Here is a 12120-nt window from a genome sequence, read left to right on the forward strand (position 1 = left end):
TGTTCCTGCAGTATCATTAATGTTTGCACTGTGCAGGGTCAGATATGGGCCCAGATATGTGTCCTGCAGATTCTTTCATTCTTCATTCCAACCTTCGAAAAGCCAAAGTGGCATGACAAGAAAAAGCAGGCGTAACTGTTATCCGCTCCAGACTTGACAGGAAGCATCTTGTTACTTGCACCTCCAAGAATATTATACTTGTACACATTCTTTTAGGGCCTTTACCTGTAAACTGTACTTGTGATCACTGAGATTCTGAAATGGACAGTGTACTTTGATTAAAGAGGCTATACTGAAACAGAATGTGTGAATGATGCCAGCTGTAGATATACATACAGATAAAACATGGATGGATGATCATGTTAGCAACTGAATTCATCAGATACCTCCTCACCTAAAGTATCTTTCAGTCAGTCCCAAACAACTCACAGAAATTATCCAAGTTGCTTAGTAGCCTGAAATATGTTTTGCTTGACTTAAATTGCCGACTGTCCCAAATGTTTTAATTTCATTGGGTTGCCAACATCCAACACTTAAAGCGCAACTCTCAAGGATACGAGGATGTCCTTGAATCAAGGTATTCCCAGAACCGATAGTGATTGGTATTATGAGCAGTGACAAGGTACAGTGGGACTTTCTCATTATGGAACCCTGATTAATTGGCATACACAGAATGCTGATTACATGGTGTGCCCATTTAGTCATTGTGTAGTTGTCCTGCTCCAGCCATTGTATGTCACACATGTCTGTGATTTAATGTGATATGGGTGATAGTGGTTTCTGAAATATTGGAAGAACTTGCTATAGATATGTGCAAGAAGCACAGAAGGAACCATGTGGAACATGACCTCTAGTCGGAAGCAAAAGTCTACTGCTTGGTCCCCTAAGCTCAACCGTTAATGGTTTATACACAGTGGCCTTTGATTCCACAGATATTATTTACAAACAGCAATAGTAGTTGCAAAAGGTTTGGTAGAAAACAAATCCAGTGTCTTTTACAGTGTTCACGAATGGTGTTTCAAAGTAACAGGACATTGGGTCCTCTAAGTTTCAGATGTCTGTCTGACCCATTGAAAATTCACAGGATCCACAGAATAAAATAAAACGCACATTGCAGATTTAACATTTCTTATAATTGGCATTGAAATTATCAACAAACATAAGATTTATAAACAGCAAACAAGTGTCACATGTCACATATAACAATTTCAGTCAAAGTCATTGTGAAATATACAGTCAGACACTGGGGCTGGCGGGTTGTTGACTTCTGTCTGACCGTTGGCGAATCTGCTTTTATGACAACCCTGTTGTTAAACAAGATTGAGGGATCCAAAAACTCGTACATCATAGATTCAAACCTCAGTGGGTACGAGGGTAGAATTGGTTTCTCCCCAGTAAACTATGCTTATCATAATTGTTTGACTTGAAGTCAACTAGATCAGTCATCCATGCTGTCAGTCCATATTGTGTAAGAATATATTGACAACAGGGAATTGTGCTCATAATATAGTTGCTGGGATTATGATCCTCTGCCTGTATGTGTGATATTTGAACTGAAAGCTTTCAAGTAACCTTTAGCAAAACTTGATCTTGCATCACCATAGGTTTCCTCACACATCATATACCACTCAAAAGATGTTAAGGATTACTCACTTATTTCATGTTACTAGAGTTATTCTGTCACATCATGAGCAGGAAGTGGTCCATAAGTTAACTTGTGATATATTTTATAATTGGAAAACTGTTCAGAGGTAACTCACTCATAGAGGCAATCTTTATTATCATCGAGTGTTGAGGATCTAATTATCAACACCATTTCAGTCGATGTCCTAATATGCAGAACATTGATGGCAGATGCGGTTAATGATAAGTGATATTGATTATTATCTTAGCCACATGTATAGTTTCCATTCTGGTGTTGGACATGCAGGACATCTGAACTATAGTGCCATTTGCGAGTATGTCAGAGACAAGCATAGTTTGTGCTTTGGAACAGAAAAATTGGAGGATCTTCACTTATTACATAAATTATGTTCAAGGCTGTGGGAGTTGGTTGGAAATTACGGCCACCAGATTTCTGGTTGTGTGTTATTATTTTATGTAATCAAGGTCATTGCTACTAATTAGGGGTGTCGCGATACGCGAATGTATCGATGCATCGATACATTGTTACTGACGATACGATACGCGATACATGCTTGCGTGTATCGATTCCTATTTTAAAACTTTATCGATTCAAATTTTTATGCTATATCCGTCTCCGTCAAAGTCTTGATAGTAAAATTATACCAGACCGCTCCGATAAATAGATGTAGCTAGCTTTACTTAAAAAATAGGCTGGAAACTAACAGCTTTTGTGATTGGCTAGACTATTTTGATGGGCCTATCAGCGAGCGCGTACGTTGCCGGTAAGGTAATGCTATGAAAAGGCGCGATAATTATGTATCGCGATACGTATCGTATCGTGACCCTAAAATCGTGATACGTATCGTATCGTGAGATTGGTGTATCGTGACACCCCTACTACTAATGTCCGTCATTGATTTGTCTGGGCCAGACTTACCAACAGACTTCTTTTACATTGCTGGCACACAACATAGAACAAACGAATATTTCAAATTATTCATGTATTGACTAGTGGTGTTCCGATCAACTGAAATAATCGAAGATTGGTCGCAGAGACCAAATGCCCAAGCAATCGATCACATTTACTCATAATCGAACACAAACGATTTTGGAACTACTGTTTTTGTCTTTGAAACACTTGACGATGGAACATATCTTCGATGTTGTCAGGGCCTGCAAACTTGTTTAATTCTTAGAAAACTCACTTCACTAACTGAAAAGTCATGACTGAATATTTCTTGACTCCAGGAAATTTATGGTTATGAAATATTAGTCATCACTTTAAAGTAGCAAGTTGCATCATCTTATACATATATGCAATAACAACCTGGATAGGAAAATTTGAAAAATGACGCTAACCAATTTTTTTTCGATGATTGTTCGTTGGTAATGAAGCAATCATCAAATGTGAGATTTCAACCAATTCACAACACTAGTATTGACTGATACAATTTGGGAGAAAGCAAGGGTTGGAGATTATGTCGTATCAGTAGTGAACAGTTTTAAGAGATGTCAATTTGATAAATTGTTTCAAACAGGAACATAGTTTCCACCTATGAAAGGTTTACCTCATTTCAATGCATGTCATTCGAATGTGTTCCCCAGGAATTAGCAGTAAATTTGTTTCATTTTGTAAATGACAGCATGCCTGAATTACAGGGAAATTTCCAGTGTTGTGAAGAGCTATTTAATAAAGAGGTGCAATGTTGCCTTTCAAAAACTCGAAATGTTAACAGGTCCAGACAGGTCTGACAGCTGCTGTCTTTTGATTGTATTGCATGATATGACAAGAGTGTTTGGCTGACTTCACCATTGTGACTAGACAGCACACATACACGCACACGCACACATACACGCACACGCAACACGCATGTACGCTGCGCGCATGTACGCTTTAATGCATTACGCACACGCGACACACACACGCGCAACGCATGTACGCAGACAGACAGACCAGGTCACAGGATATGATGTACTTGAGCTTGGTTTTGATTTTAACTAAATGGAACTGAATACGGAACTTCTCCCAGCTTGATAAGTGACATTCAATAAAAAGACCCTCAAATGTTATAGGTTCTGCAAGTATTGTCTGCAGATTGCTGTGAAGATTTTGTTAACTGGTATCCTTTGCCCTTAAACATGTTTTCACTCGGCTCGACAGCCAGGTTTACGGGATGGACTACACACAAAGACTGATTGGTTCTGCAGGCCTGTTGCAGTGAACAAGCAGATAAGATGCCAGGCGGGAAACAATATTTGGTATAAGTTGGTTATTCTAAATGTTGATCCATTTCTGACATTGATTCCTAATTACATGGTCTGTGTGTCGTAGTGATGTCAGGCAGTGTACAGAATGGCATCCTCAAGGTGTGCCTGGATCTTCTGGTAGTGGAATAATTACATGGTCTGTGTGTCTTAGTGATGTCAGGCAGTGTACACAATGGCATCCCCGAGGTGTGCCTGGATCTTCTGGTTGTGGAATAATTACATGGTCTGTGTGTCGTAGTGATGTCAGGCAGTGTACAGAATGGCATCCCCGAGGTGTGCCTGGATCTTCTGGTAGTGGAATAATTACATGGTCTGTGTGTCTTAGTGATGTCAGGCAGTGTACAGAATGGCATCCCCGAGGTGTGCCTGGATCTTCTGGTAGTGGAATAATTACATGGTCTGTGTGTCTTAGTGATGTCAGGCAGTGTACAGAATGGCATCCCCGAGATGTGCTTGGATCTTCTGGTAGTGGAATAATTACATGGTCTGTGTGTCTTAGTGATGTCAGGCAGTGTACAGAATGGCATCCCCGAGGTGTGCCTGGATCTTCTGGTAGTGGAATAATTACATGGTCTGTGTGTCGTAGTGATGTCAGGCAGTGTACACAATGGCATCCTCGAGGTGTGCCTGGATCTTCTGGTGGTGGAATAATTACATGGTCTGTGTGTCTTAGTGATGTCAGGCAGTGTACAGAATGGCATCCCCGAGGTGTGCCTGGATCTTCTGGTAGTGGAATAATTACATGGTCTGTGTGTCTTAGTGATGTCAGGCAGTGTACAGAATGGCATCCTCGAGGTGTGCCTGGATCTTCTGGTTGTGGAATAATTACATGGTCTGTGTGTCTTAGTGATGTCAGGCAGTGTACAGAATGGCATCCCCGAGGTGTGCCTGGATGTTCTGGTTGTGGAATAATTACATGGTCTGTGTGTCGTAGTGATGTCAGGCAGTGTACAGAATGGCATCCCCGAGGTGTGCCTGGATGTTCTGGTTGTGGAATAATTACATGGTCTGTGTGTCGTAGTGATGTCAGGCAGTGTACAGAATGGCATCCCCGAGGTGTGCCTGGATCTTCTGGTTGTGGAATAATTACATGGTCTGTGTGTCGTAGTGATGTCAGGCAGTGTACAGAATGGCATCCCCGAGGTGTGCCTGGATCTTCTGGTAGTGGAATAATTACATGGTCTGTGTGTCTTAGTGATGTCAGGCAGTGTACAGAATGGCATCCCGAGATGTGCCTGGATCTTCTGGTAGTGGAATAATTACATGGTCTGTGTGTCTTAGTGATGTCAGTGATGTCAGGCAGTGTACAGAATGGCATCCCCGAGGTGTGCCTGGATCTTCTGGTAGTGGAATAATTACATGGTCTGTGTGTCTTAGTGATGTCAGGCAGTGTACAGAATGGCATCCCCGAGATGTGCCTGGATCTTCTGGTAGTGGAATAATTACATGGTCTGTGTGTCTTAGTGATGTCAGGCAGTGTACAGAATGGCATCCCCGAGGTGTGCCTGGATCTTCTGGTAGTGGAATAATTACATGGTCTGTGTGTCTTAGTGATGTCAGGCAGTGTACACAATGGCATCCCGAGGTGTGCCTGGATCTTCTGGTAGTGGGAATAATTACATGGTCTGTGTGTCGTAGTGATGTCAGGCAGTGTACACAATGGCATCCCCGAGGTGTGCCTGGATCTTCTGGTAGTGGAATAATTACATGGTCTGTGTGTCTTAGTGATGTCAGGCAGTGTACAGAATGGCATCCCCGAGGTGTGCCTGGATCTTCTGGTTGTGGAATAATTACATGGTCTGTGTGTCGTAGTGATGTCAGGCAGTGTACAGAGGGCATCCCCGAGATGTGCCTGGATCTTCTGGTGGTGGTATATTTCCTGAATCATCTTCTTGTAACATGGTTAGAAATTTAGGTTAGATTTCACTTGTCGAGAACTTTGTGCTGGTCCCATTCATTTGGGGCTCAGTGCAGACTTCAGAAACCTCAATGTGTTTTTGAGACCTGATCTAGCCCATTGTGTTACTTGGTTTGTCCATTTTACTTAGTACCTGTACTTGTTTTCACCAAATTGTCGGGGCGGTTACGCCAAAGACCTGGGTTCGATTCCCCACACGGGTACAATGTGTGAAGGCCATTTCTGGTGTCCCCTGTTGTGATATTGCTGGAATATTGCTAAAAGCGTCATAAAACCATGCTCGATCACCAAATTGTCAAATGTCTGAGACTTACATCATTGCTGCCTTTCCTCCTGGACTACTGGACACCTCACTCCCTCGTGCACACACTCACCCTCAAACCCGCAAAACCCATTGCTTTTGAGTTGCATTTTAAAACAGTCGACCACAAGGAAATGTCTCTGATCTTTCCTATATGCAGCTGGATGCAGACTAACTGATTTAATTGACCATAGTATTATTCTCCAGCATTACCACCTGCATCGCCTGGGGCTGTCCACCCACTACATACTGTGATATATGGGAAGTCTCATCTGATTACAGCATTGCACAATCACTTCTGTAGCTGTGGGATTGTGTTGATTTGTCCTAGGGAACTGGTCTCAGTCATCTGTGTATGGCTCTGTGTATCTCTGTACAAGTTTATTCACATTGATGCTTGATATAACTGAGTAGTACTTGGTGGCATCAATGGTTGCAGTGCTTCAGATGGCCATGGGGCCTTGTAATGGCCACTGCATGACCCAATACTTATGTTGAGCATTACGTCCTTAACCCGCCTAGGGTCAGCCAAGGATTGATGTAGAGTCTGAACAAAGGCAGAGCTCCCAGGTTGCATAACAAGGGAAAACACATTTTTTTATCTGAATCTTACATATTGTATTTGTAATGTGAAGTGTGCTGTATATGACAGCCTTTCCCCCTTTATTGATCCTGTGATTGGTGAAATAACAGTCCCCTATGGAAAGATATTGGATTAGTTCTTGGGAATTGATGCCACTTTGTCTGGTATATGTTCTGATGTTATAGATATCTGAGTCCGCCCCGATTATGTCGCTAGGTTTGTCAGCACCATGTCTGTTCAAAGTGGCGTTTAAATCAATTCCCCAAGAGAATTTGGTGTTCTTAACCTCTGTAGAGTAGTATATTTATATGGACTGAAAAGGTTGTGTATTGATGTCCACCCAAAATCATTGCAGCAAGAACATTACTCAAAATTGTTATCTCTTGATAGGTTTCAGTTTTGATAGGAAAAGTTGAGGCTTTTTGTCCTCATTTACTCAAGCGTGGATAACTACCTATGTATAGATATGTTAGAGTCTCACAACATGACTGATCCAACCTTGGGACAGTAGCTATTAATTTGTCATCCAAAGTTTTCAGAAATGTGAGATCAAAGTCATTATGTATTTACATTCAGTTGAACCTGTTTGTCTTGAATACTGAACTGTGAAGTCGTACTTAGCCTGGTTTGAGGACACTTTGACTGTTTACTATTGGTGGATGTCAGATTCCTGGTTGTCGCAACCTGTTTTATAGCCCTTAGAGTTATTATTAATGAGTTAACTTTACCAAGATAAGTTAAACTGGGCACAATTTCGAATTTATATATTTTGAATAAAATTCAAATGGATGCAAAGACAGACAAATGATGACTGCTCCTTAGGTATGTTTATGTGAACGTAGTGGTATGTATGGTTTCTATTGTCGCTGAGTTCAGATGGTGTTTAGGTTGAGTCATGTGAGTTGAAGCTAGGATAAATCTAACTATATATCTGGTCACCAGCAGTTAATGATGAGATTTGACTATATGTATTTTGTGGGGGAACTTTTCAGGGCATCTGTACATTATATTTTGCATGGGAGATTTAAGGAAGCATAGATGTTGGGCATGACTAGTTTATGGTGTAATTACTGAAGTTAAAGCCAGACCAAGTTGTCTGTTGGTGCTTGGGGTAGCATCACTTGTTGGGAGGCTGCGGAGGAAGGTCTAATAAATAACTGGCCATAGCATTAATCGCAAGTCACAGATTTTAGATCACATATGCTCATATGATCTTCAAGTGTATCCTGAGAAGTGAGAAATGTTTGCCTCCTGAGTGGCTTGGCTCAGTGCATGGTATCTTGCCTTGATGATGTGACACAGTGCTCATGTTGGCCTGGTTTTTAGTCATCAATCAGACCTTTCTTTCAAACTGGCTTTTGACAGTTGAAGTGACTATAATTGTGGAACAGGACCCTGGCCTAGATCGTCAGGTTGCCATGATCCATGATATAGCTGGCATACATATGTGGGGGTCAACAACAATCATGTCAAAACCTGAAGTAGAAACTACCAGACAGATCAGTAGTTGTGACTTGGTGGTAATCATGATGGGTTTGTTTATGGTGTAGTCCAAGGTATGTTTGGCCAAGATTGGACACTGTTTGGTTGTCAGGATATGGTCAGAATACTCATGACTGATGGTACAACCTTCACCCATTAACATTAGCCTACCAACAACTACCCTTTCCCTGAAGCCCGTTATAGGGATAACCTGCTCTGAGGCCAATATTCAGTCCAAAGTCTGCAAGAATAACAAATGCAAATTACAACAATCCTATATAATGTAAATGTAACTAATGGGATGTTTTGGTCGAGGTTTCCTACAAATAGCAGGACTAAAAACTAAGGGCTTGTATTTCAACCAGGTATCAAGTATAGTAGGTTTAGTTGCCTGAGGCACCGGAAGCACCGGAATTTGCTGTGAAGAGCCGCATCCCATTAGCATGCAAGGAAATAGTGTTCGTTGTTTCGAATCTCAGGTATGCTCTGACATAGCCATGCTGTTTGGTTCATACAAAGGGATAAACGTGACGTCTTGGACTAAAATCACTTCAGGATTTTCTCTAATATTAATTTGACATACCAGAAATTCGAAGTGGCATTTAATTCTTGGTCACTTAAATCTGAACTACCGAGACCCCCTCAGGCACCTGTCAGCCCAGCTGCGAGTTCTGTTAAACAGTGCCAGTTTGTTTGGGTTTGGTCTTTTGAATAAGCACCAAAAAAACTGTTAAAACATTTAAATTTTGTGCCTCAATTGCTGAGGTTTCTTTGTATAAACTGATTTCTGTTAATGATAAGACTACAGTCTTTAATTCTTATATATCTTTTATATATGTAACTTGATGCTTGAGCAGTTGGTCCAGAAGCCATAATGTTCGTTTTGGCCACAAGCTTCTAATCGTGACTTTGAATCCATATTTGTCAATACCATGCTGATTGTTCTTACCAAAGTGATAAACGTCATTCATCACTTGGGCTTTCCTCTCTCATTCAGCTGTCATGACTTGATTAACTCATCCCCGCCGTGATATTGCTGGAATATTGCTTAAAGCGGCGTAAAACTAAACTCAGTCAGTCAGTCAGTCAGTCAGTGATTAACTCATTATCTTAAGACTCACTCACTCACTCACTAACTCACTCACTCACTCACCCGTGAAGGTCCAGGTTAGAATATTGATCTTCAGTAACCCATGCTTGTCGTAAGAGGCGACTAACGAGATCAGGTGGTCAGACTCGCTGACTTGGTTGACACATGTCATCGGTTCCCAATCGCGCAGATCGATGCTCATGCTGTTGATCACTGGATTGTCTGGTCCAGACTCCTATATTTATAGGCCACCGCCATATAGCTGGAATATTGCTGAGTACAGCGTAAAACTAAACTCACTCACTCACTGTGGTAGTTGGTTATCAAAAGTTATCACAGCCTGAATAGTGATAACATAAAGACCCCTAAAAGAGTCTGAAATTCTACTAGGCGTTGTCACACCTACACCAGGGTTCAGAGTTGAGCATGAAAGTCACACCCCTTGTCATAACCCTAATGTTGGATGTGAGAGGCTGTCGAGAACTCATAGTTTTGAGCTTGTTTAACATAATGCAAACTGATGTGAAATGATTGGCTGGTGTTTTAATGGTTAAGTGCTTTATGCGGGTGAGGGGCGGTGGGGTAGAATGGTGGTTGAAGTGTTCGCTTGTCATGCTGAAGACCCAGGTTCAATTCCCCACATGGATAAAAGTGTGAAGCCCATTTCTGGTGTGCTGGAATATTGCTAAAAGCGTCTTAAAACTAAACTAACTCACTCACTCACTCATGCGGGTGAGATCAAGGAAGTCAAAATGTGTCAAAAACTGAATAGGACTTCTCAAATTTAATAACTAGTGTAATTATAGAATTGGCCACTAATTTTGAATGCTAGAGTGAGGCAAAGGACCTTTAATACATAAAATAATTGTGTATATATGTGAGAAAATACGTGTAGAACAACATGACAAGTATTAATAATGTTTCATGAATTTTTGCCATGACAATAACTAAAGGTAACACAGTGGGAACACAAGGCTTCTCTGCGATGTCTCTAACCACGGAACACTGACATGTATGTACATAGCAACTCATTCTTCACGGCTCCCAGGTTGCATAACAACAGAATAAATAATCTCGGTTATTGTTTCTAAACTGAACATTTTCCTGATGAGCTGTGCTTCTACTCTTTGCTTTGCCTTGGGTTTACCTTTGTAAGACATTTTTAACATGTGTTTAATTTAAATGTACATAGCCAGGTCCTAAGTCCAAATACCAGGGGTGAAGGTGTGATACATTGACCCAGTGCTCATTACAGGCAAGACTACCCTTGCAGTGCTCACACTGTATCTGTAACAATGAAAGCTAGGGGATCGCAGGCAGGCAGGCAGGCAGGCAGGCAGGCAGGCAGGCAGGCAGGGAGCCAGGGAGCTACTGCAGCATTCCTGTCTGGGCCGTCTGGCAGCTGAAGTAGAGGCGAGCACTGCAGGAGCACCGCAGGATCAGGTACAGGCAATCTGGTGATGAGGCAGAGAGCCACAGCGACAGAACAATGGGGAGCCACAACACTGGGATGGGCAGTCTTTCTTGTCGGATGGGGAGCCAACCGCTCCATTGGGATGGGGAGCCAACCGTTCCATTGGGATGGGGAGCCAACCGTTCTATTGGGATGGGGAACCAACCGTTTTATTGGGATGGGGAGCCAACCGTTCTATTGGGATGGGGAGCCAACCGTTCCATTGGGATGGGGGTTTACCGCTTGGATGGGGAACCGCTCTATTGGGACGGGGAGCCGCTCTATTGGGATGGGGAGCCAACCGCTCCATTGGGATAGGGAGCCAGTTCTATTGGTGAGCCGCTCTATTAGGATGGGGAGCCAACCGCTCCATTGGGATGGGGGTTTACCGCTTGGATGGGGAAGCTCTATTGGGATGGGGAGCCATGCTATTGGGACGGGGAGCCAACCTCTCCGTTAAAATGGGGAGCCGCTCTATTGGGATGGGGAGCCAACCGCTCCATTGGGATAGGGAGCCAGTTCTATTGGTGAGCCGCTCTATTAGGATGGGGAGCCAACCGCCTATTGGGATAGGGAGCCAGTTGTTCTATTGGTATAGGGAGCCAACTATTCTATTGGGATGGGGAGCCAACCGCTTTTTGGTTGGGGAGCCGCTCTATTGGGACAGCACAACACTGGAATGGGGAGAGACTATTGGGATAGGGAGCCACAACACTGGGTTAGGGAGCCACACTCTTGGTATGGGGGCCCAAACTGTTTGGATGGACAGTTGTGCTATAGTGATAAAAAACCACGTTTTTGTTATGCGTGAGCCACAAAACTGGGATGGGGCAATGCGTTATTTGGATTTGGAGCCACACTATTAGAATGGGCAATAAGAACACTGGGATGGGAAGCTACGTTATTGAGATGGGGAACCCACTACAGGACCATTAGATAGAGAGCCACCACAGACAGACAGACAGCACAGAACAGGACTGATGAGCCAGACTATTGGGATTGGGAAGCACAAGATTGCAAAGGGAACCACACAAAAGGATTCGATGAATCTGAACGATGCCACATGACGGGATGGGGAGCCATGATAGATGGTTTTGGTACCCTCTTTAAGATCGGGTCAGTAGACATCTGGTTGGGGTGGGGCACCCTGTAGGGAAAGAGAACCATGATATATGGTATGGGTACTCTCTATAAGATCAGGTCAGTAGGGAAAGAGAACCATGATATATGGTATGGGTACTCTCTATAAGATCAGGTCAGTAGGGAAAGAGAACCATGATATATGGTATGGGTACTCTCTATAAGATCAGGTCAGTAGGGAAAGAGAACCATGATATATGGTATGGGTACTCTCTATAAGATCGGGTCAGTAGACATCTGGTGGGGGTGGGGCACCCTG

At 42.7% G+C, this 12120-nt stretch overlaps 1 protein-coding gene across 3 annotated transcripts in view; it reads left to right on the forward strand.

The window, feature by feature from the left end:
• Positions 1-12120, forward strand: part of LOC124252967 (constitutive coactivator of PPAR-gamma-like protein 1) — a 50299-nt gene that overhangs the window by 1084 nt on the left and 37095 nt on the right. The gene's annotated exons all lie outside the window — the stretch shown is intronic.

The sequence above is a fragment of the Haliotis rubra genome, unplaced genomic scaffold, assembly GCF_003918875.1.
Source record: "Haliotis rubra isolate DU_JTF1 unplaced genomic scaffold, ASM391887v1 Scf53, whole genome shotgun sequence".
Classification (NCBI taxonomy): domain Eukaryota; kingdom Metazoa; phylum Mollusca; class Gastropoda; order Lepetellida; family Haliotidae; genus Haliotis; species Haliotis rubra.